This window comes from Anabrus simplex, chromosome 2 (genome assembly GCF_040414725.1).
Source record: "Anabrus simplex isolate iqAnaSimp1 chromosome 2, ASM4041472v1, whole genome shotgun sequence".
In the NCBI taxonomy this organism is placed as follows: Eukaryota; Metazoa; Arthropoda; class Insecta; order Orthoptera; family Tettigoniidae; genus Anabrus; species Anabrus simplex.
Window position 1 is genome coordinate 297,672,533 of NC_090266.1, and position 8,363 is coordinate 297,680,895.

Consider the following 8,363-nt stretch of genomic DNA (forward strand, 5'->3'; position numbering starts at 1 on the left):
ATATTCATGATCTATGCTTTTCAATAATTTGCATTCACATTTTTATTTCAGAGATGTTTATGTCAATAATACATTAACTTCAAAATATTGAAATAATTAGGTGAATGTAATCATAAAACAATTAATAAATGTTACCTTAACCTTACGTCATTTATTACCAATTGTTATAGCCTACGTACGTCAAGTCAAACGAATCGATTGAAGCAGTTGAGTGGGTAAGAAATCTAACATTACCAGCTTCGTACTTTTATTTAAATCACTCTTGGGCAAGAACCATCAATTTCTAGATGTCAACAGACATTTTCTGTGAGAACCTGTATATGTTTTTTTACAAGTTGTTTTACGTCGCACCGACACAGATAGGTCTTATAGCGACGATGGTGTAGGAAAGGCCTACGAGTGGGAAGGAAGCGGCCCTGGCCTTAAATAAGGTACAGCCCCAGCATTTGCCTGGTGTGAAAATGGGATAACACGGAACCATCTTCAGGGCTGCCGACAGTGGAGTTCGAACCCACAATCTGCCGGATGCCAGCTCACGGCTGCGCGCCTCTAACGGCATGGCCAACTCGCCCGGTGAATCATCTATATTTATAGAATGCAGTTTCTAAAACGAAATCATTTTTTTATAACACAGAATAATATTAGTCTGAGTATTATGGGGTTCGAACGATAGAACGATAGATTGAGGAAAACAATAAAAGAACCATGTCACAGGTGGCGACTATGGAGTTTGAAACTGTCTTCCTTTAGAGTCCATGGTTGCTCACCGCTTCGCTCTGACCATCGCATTGCTGTACAGATCTACCCTTGCCACGATTACACGGTTTCCTGCTGCTATTGACTAAACTCGTCGGCAAATTTTACTGTACAGATACACCTTCTGCTAATCCTTTAGTGAATGGTCAGCATAGTGCTCTTCGGCACGGAGGGCCCCGGGTTCGATTCCCGGCCGGGTCTGTGATTTGACCTTAAAATGGGTAATTACCTTTGTTCGGGGAATGGGTGTTCGTCTTGTCCCCAACATCTCTGCAACCAATACGCCACACACAACACTAACCTCCACTACAATAACACGCAGTTTCTTATGAACAGCTGATGCCACCCACCCTCGTCGGAGGGTCTGCCTTACAAGGGCTGCACTATGCTTACCATATGGTAAGTCTCCTTCGTGTAATTGGTTGCGAAGTCGTAATGAGAAGAGACTTAGCTTCAAACATGAATTTGTTCTTTAAGGACAATTTGGCTTACGACAAAATCTCCTAATCTACACATAGGCCTACTTATGTCCTGTGCTTCTATTAATTTTCCATCTTACACTCAATGTACAGTCCTGTAAATCGAAATAGGATCCTGAATTATTATCCCCCTAAATTGGAATAAGATACCAGATGAAATAAACACATGTACTCAAGAGTGAACAGATTTTATTCGGCTAACTCCAGTCAACTTACTCTCTTTTCCACGTTTCACCGAAACGTTCTAGTCACGGTTCCATTTTTATATAGGGGATGTGCGAGTTCTCTGCACCTTGAAAAGGTGTAGTTGGCGAGTGCCATTTGGCACGTTCAAGCGAGTTAACAACGTAATGAACACGAAAGCGCGATCTATGTACGTGTTCACCGATATAAAACTTCCAGACTTGGCTATCCCTTGGCGCCTACTTCTGCTCGTATTTATTTCAACATGATTGTACGCCTTGTTGACCATTCAACTACGTTCACTATCACCTTAAATAATAATAAAATTAATAATAATAATAATAATAATAATAATAATAATAATAATAATAATAATAATAATAATAATAATAATAATAATAATAATAATAATAATTGTACCGGGCGGTACACCTCCACTCCGCTAATTTAAAATGTGCGCCTGTTGAAACTCCTCTGCTGGAGGAAGTCTGAACTTTATTGACAGTATTAATTTTCTACCGTCTCAGAAGATGTCACCACGTGGAAAATTTTGAGTTTTTGAACTGTGTCACTTTTGATGTGGTTTTGTTTCGCTTGAAGTAAGAAGTGTGAACTTTCTCTTCTAGAGGACACTACTGAAGATCTACAATAGTGTAACCTAGTGCGGAGTCAAAGAACTATTTTTTTTGGAGAAAATTTAATTTCAAGAGTTTGTTCTTTGTTAAATTTCTTTCTATCATTGTTTAAGTTGGCAATATTTACCCCTTTCTTCCCCTTGTTATGAATGTATCCAATCCCGAATTTCTTCAATTAATTTCTATCCAATCAGATGTATCTTCCCCCAACTTGAATCTGTTGCGGGGTCCTATCCAATAAAAAGTTTGTGGGAGGGTGTTTTCATTCCCCTAACGCCTAGAACCTTCCGCGAGAGGATATAAACTGCTGATTTTAGGGTCTCCGGGCCACTTCTGTTCCATCTTTCAGTGTGTTAAGTACATAGCAGGGGGCGGGAAGCGCCTCTTTCTTCTCCAGCCGTTCAACACAAGGTAATGGCCGATTAATAACTTCTTTCTTTGCTAGCTCAGCAGTTTAACTTTCGGGGCGGGTTCTAAGCGTTCAACCATGTAACCTTTTCCTAAAATGTAACTTCCCTTTTCATCTATTCTCTTGTAAAACGACATATTGGGATAGAGAGTGCTAACCCTCTCGAGCTCCCACTCACATTGTCTTGAGGTGAACTTATTTTCTCGACCTATTTTTCGTTAATGTAAAACAAATTGTTCTTTTCTTAAGTCACCTCTTTAGCATGGGATTAGCCCTTGTATTAACGGCCTAGTGCCAAGTAGGTCTTAATCAAAGTGTATTAGGAGTGCAAGTTCGCCTCCTCTCAAATTGTTATTTTAGAGGTCATTTAATTAACCTGCTTTTCTTTTAATAGACCTCAGTAGATTGGGTATTTTACCCCTGTGTTTATGTCCGTTGAGGACAACTTGAAGGTGGAGTTTGGTGTGGCCTGGGAGAGGCTTAAATTTTGAGAGCGAGTGGCTCTTTTGAAAATTCTGGGTTGTATGCCTCATGGAGGTTTTTCAGTGTAATTTGGAGCAAGGGCTCCTAGGTATGAATGGGGTTTTCTCCCCCTCTGTTAAAACTTGTGTTTGAGGTAAAACTGAGCTGATTGCCCAAGCATTGTGAAGTCAGGGCGCGAAGCCCAAATTCTGTAAATATTGTAACTAACCCCTTTTGAATTGCTACTTTGTACCTGCCATGCTTGTTATTTCTTTGTTTTCGAAAAGAAAATATAACCTTGTTGAATTTTAAATTAATTTTACGTTGCACTATATTTCGTAGCTTGAAACCCATTCACACCCGCACCTTCTTTCACCTCTACCTACCACGGAAAAGTCCGTAACAAGTGGTAGCAGAGCGTGGTTGAATGGGTCTCAATTTAGCCCCTTTTGACGGCTGAATATTGTTTGTTCCGAACTCTAACTATTTTCCCAGTTGCTGGAATTTTTTTGACTTTTTCAAAATTGTTCTGTCACCATGCCCGGCCCTCGCGATGTTCTCCATCTTAATTATTTGCGCAAAGAGGAGTTGATCTATGAATTAACTATCAGAAATGTGCAATCTGGAGGCACGGTTGCAATAGACACTAACAAGCTTAGAGAGTCCCTTGATTTGCCCATTTCCATCCCCAATTTGGGAGAGATGGAAATTGACGACTCTCTTTCCACGATCACGGAGAATATTACTGGGCTAGCTTCTGTAGTTAGTTTTTTTGATGAAAATGATCCGTCTCCTAATCAAATTAAGCGTGTGCAAGGCAGGCTATATAATTTTTCGAATAGGGTTAACGATCTGTTGTCTCTAAAGCTGAATGATGTTCAGAGGAAGGAAGCTAGTACGCTCCTGGAAAATATTTCCGAATTATCTAGTAAGGTCACTCAATTGTTAACTGGGGAAGTTCCTCCCAAATCTGATCAACCCACCATAGTAAATGCAGGTAGTGAGGAAGCGCCTCCCAAGGGAGAAGTTAATAGAATAACTGTCGCTGCTCAAACTATCTCTGCCCCATTGGACAACGAGTCCGAACGTCGTGCATCATTGAGTAACATCCGTTCTGAATTAACTTCCTTACCATTGAAACCTTTACCTACTATGTCACCCGGGTTTAGCAGCTTGCCTCATCCATTGGCAATGTTGCTCAGAGGTATCTCTAAGTTTTCCGTTAATACCACCAGTGATGTAATTTCATTTTTAAGATTTCTAGTGGAATTCCAGGATCATGCCCTTGTTTTTTCTCTTTCTCCATGTCAAATCTTGCAAATTATCTATCCGTATGCTATTGGTATTCTCTCTGATAAAATCGTAAGAGCCATTGCCGAGCAATCATCTATTGAGGATTTCCATGCCCATTTGCTAGCTAACTTCATCCCTGCTAGGGCCAGGTCCTCCCTTATTCAGAAGTACTATTTTCGTGTACAGCGCTTGGATCAAAACTTGGCTGATTTCATACAGGACATTAAGTTTTATACTAGGGTGTTTGCCCTTCATTTTCCTGAAGATCAGATTGTACAGGCTATTGTAGAGGGAATTTCACCTCCCTATAGGTCATATTTGTGTTTCGCGGCGTGCCCGCAAACTTTCTCGGAACTTGAAGCATTGGCCGTCTCAGCGGAAGGAGTTAGATACGCCGATTCTTTGCGTGTCGCGAAAGAACCCCCGCCTTCCATTAGTAATACTCGGCCTCCACCTCGCCGATCAGTCACCCCCCGTAAATGTTATGCTTGCGGGTCGCCTGACCATCTGCGCAATAAGTGTCCTCTGATCAAAACTAGTAGGGCAAATAATGGAGCTGGTTCATCACAAGGCTGTTTTAAATGTGGGGCTTTATCACATATCGCAAAGAATTGTCCCAATTCGAATAGCACCCCCTCCTGCTCAACTTCTGGTGTAACTTCCAACAACAATCAAAAGTGACTAGTGGCTGCGGCTGAGTCAACTAATTCTGCTTCCCAAGGCTCAGCCCCTGGCAAAAAGGCCGAGAATTCAGGGAACGATAAGTCTTCGAATACATCTTTTGAATGCCCCAAAGAGTGCCTTAGGATTGCGGCGGATACCCCCGCACCTGTTCCTTTTCTTAAGATTGAGTTAAATAACGAGCCTATAACAGCTCTCTTAGATTCAGGCAGTGTTTGTTCGATTATTTCGGCTGAATGGTATTCTAAATTGAAATCGGTTTGTAAACTACCTGACTACGTCTCATCTTCTCTTCAATACGTTTCGGCTAATTCATCTCCATTAGAAATTCTAGGTTCCTTACTGGTCAAGATTCGTATTTTTAAGTTTACTTGGAAAATTAAATTGTTTGTGGCTAAGCACCTGTCTTGCCCCATCATACTGGGAGCGGACTTTATTTCTCACACTGGTCTTGTGCTCGATCTTCAGAGTAAGTCGTGCACATTCAAATTTGCGTCCAATTGTAAAATTCCCTTGTTAAAGTGTAATTCTGTGTCATGTTCATCTATTTCGCCTACCCAGGATGAGATGTTGTTAGACCTTAGACATCTACCTGAGGAGCAGGCTGATAGTATTCGTAAATTATGTCAGTCATTTCCAGAGGTGTTCTCTGATACTCTTGGCGTTACTGACCTTATTGAATACAAAATTGAGGTCACGGATTCGATTCCTGTCCGTTTTCCACCTTATAGGCTATCTCCACCTAAAATGAAGGCTCTGAAAGAAATTATCGATCAGATGTTGAAGGATGGTATTATTAGGCCCTCTAAGTCGGCGTATTCATCGCCTATTTTTCTAGTCCCGAAACCCCAAGGAGGCTTCAGGCCTGTCATTGATTACAGGGCTCTCAATCGGAAGGTGGTGTTGCAATCTGTGCCCCTTCCTGACCTTCATTCTTGCTTTTCATGGTTTCATAAGGCCAAGTTCTTCACTATCTTAGACTTGAATCAGGCCTATAATCAAATTCCCCTTGCCGAAGAGTCTAAACACCTTACAGCGTTTGCCACGGACTGGAATTTATACGAATACAACCGCGTGCCTTTCGGGCTCCCCACGGGGGCAGCTGTGCTCACTAGGCTACTAGATAGGGTCTTCTCCGACATCAAATTCGAGTACTTATATCACTATTTAGATGATGTCGTCGTATTTTCAGAGACTTTTGAAGAACATCTAGATCATTTGCGAGAAGTTCTCGATCGCCTTCGTAAGGCTGGGTTAACTGTTAAGTTGTCCAAGGTTGCCTTTGCTAAGCCCTCTATGTCATTCCTAGGGCATATTGTGTCACCCGATGGTGTAGCAGTCGATCATTCTAGAACACAGGCCATCCGTGATTTTAAACCTCCCAAGGACATTAAAGGTATCGCCAGGTTCATTGGTATGGTGAATTTCTTCAGGAAGTTCATTCCTAACTTTGCTAATAGAGCGGCGCCCTTAAACCTTCTTCGTAGGAAAGGCATCAAATTCGAGTGGGGACCTTCTCAACAAGCCGCTTTTGAAGACCTTAAATTAGCACTTTGTAATGCCCCTGTACTTGCTATGCCTGATTTCTCGAAGAAATTCATCGTCCAAACCGACGCGTCGTCGTCAGCAGTACCCGCAGTCCTTCTTCAAGAGACTGAACTAGGGAGGCGACCTATCGCCTATGCCTCTAGGACCTTGTCGGCTCAAGAAGCCAAGTATTCCATCTATGAGCTCGAAGGTTTGGCAGTCTTATTCGCCTTAGAAAAGTTCCGTCTCTATCTGGAACACGTCAAATTCGACCTGGAGACAGATAATCAAGCATTAAGCTGGGTCTTAGGTAGGCCGCGTCGTACTGGTCGTATAGCCCGCTGGGCTATTCGTATTTCCGCCTTCCAGTTTGATGTTAGACATATCAGAGGTACCGAAAATGTTGTTGCTGATGGACTCAGCCGTATGTTTTCAGAAGACGTTGAGAACCATGAACAGGTCGACAGTTCATCACCTCCCGAGTCCATGCTATCTGGTGTTAATGCCATCTTAACAGATGCTCCCATGCTTTTTAGGGATATTGAGAAATACCAACGTGAAGATCCGACGCTGGCTCCGATAATGGAAACCCTTTCTTCTGGGGAACATGTTGTCCCTTATGTTTTGAGGAATGGTGTTCTATGTTGCCCATCGAGGCATGATAGGATGATGAAAGTTGTCGTTCCAGCTGTTCTTGTACCTATGATCTTCAAGTATTATCATGAGACCCCATTAGGAGGGCATCTTGGAATCTTTAAAACTCGTGAGAAGATTCGTGAAATGTTCATCTGGAAAGGTATGGACGGTGAAATCCGGGAACTTGTAAAAGCTTGTAAATCTTGTTTGCTCAGTAAACCCACCATGTCCACCAAGGTAGGCCTTTTGTCTTCGCATCAAGCGTCGCGCCCCATGGAACGTCTGTATATCGATTATGTAGGACCCTTCCCCCAGTCAAAGGGTAATGCTAACAAGTTCATCTTTGTGTGCGTAGATGGTTTTACCAGATTTTCTTGGTTATTTCCGACTAAGCTGGCTACCGCTCAGTCTACCATTACCTGCATAAATTCTATTTTTGCTTCTTTTGGTCCGTGTCAATATATTGTATCTGATAATGCTAAGGCTTTTACATCTAATTTATTTCGTAAATTCTGTTTTGACTTATCAGTCTCTCATGTAACTACTTCTGCTTATTACCCTCAACCATCTCTGGCTGAAAGGGTTAACCGTAATCTCAGGTCAGCACTTATTGCCTATCATCATGAAGATCATTCCAGGTGGGACACGTCCCTGCATTGGATAGCTTTTGCTTTGAATTCGGTGGTTCATGAATCTCACAAGTTTACTCCAGCTTCTTTGATGTTCAAGTTTGTTCCCAACTCGCCGCTCTCTAACCTCTGGTCTCTGAATGACATTCTACCCGAGACAATAGATCCGGATAACATTTAAGATCTTTGGAAGAAGGCTAAAGCCAATCTTAAAGTGTCTCATGAAAAGGTTAGGGAAAGGTATGATCGTGGACGGAGACCCACCCCTTTGAAGGTAGGTGACCAGGTTATGGTCAAAAATTTTGTTCCCGCGGGCAAGCTTGCCCCCAGATTTCATGGGCCTTGTATAATTCTCGATTTCCTCACACCGGTTACATTGTTAGTAAGCAATCCAGCCACCGAGAGGATATTTAGGGTTCACCTGTCCCAGGTGAAACCGGTGTAAATTTGGTGTCAACTTGCTTCATATAATTTGATAGGAATATGAAGGTTATATTTTTTTTTTGAGTTCCACTCTTAAGGCATTCTGCTCCTTCTATTTTATTTTATATGTAAGCATTTCTTGTAAACCTCCCCGATTGTTAAACTGCCATCCTGTCCTTACCTCGGCCATTACCACGCTCCCGTCTCCTGCTTCAATACACACAGTGGCATAACTTATGCCATGGATATT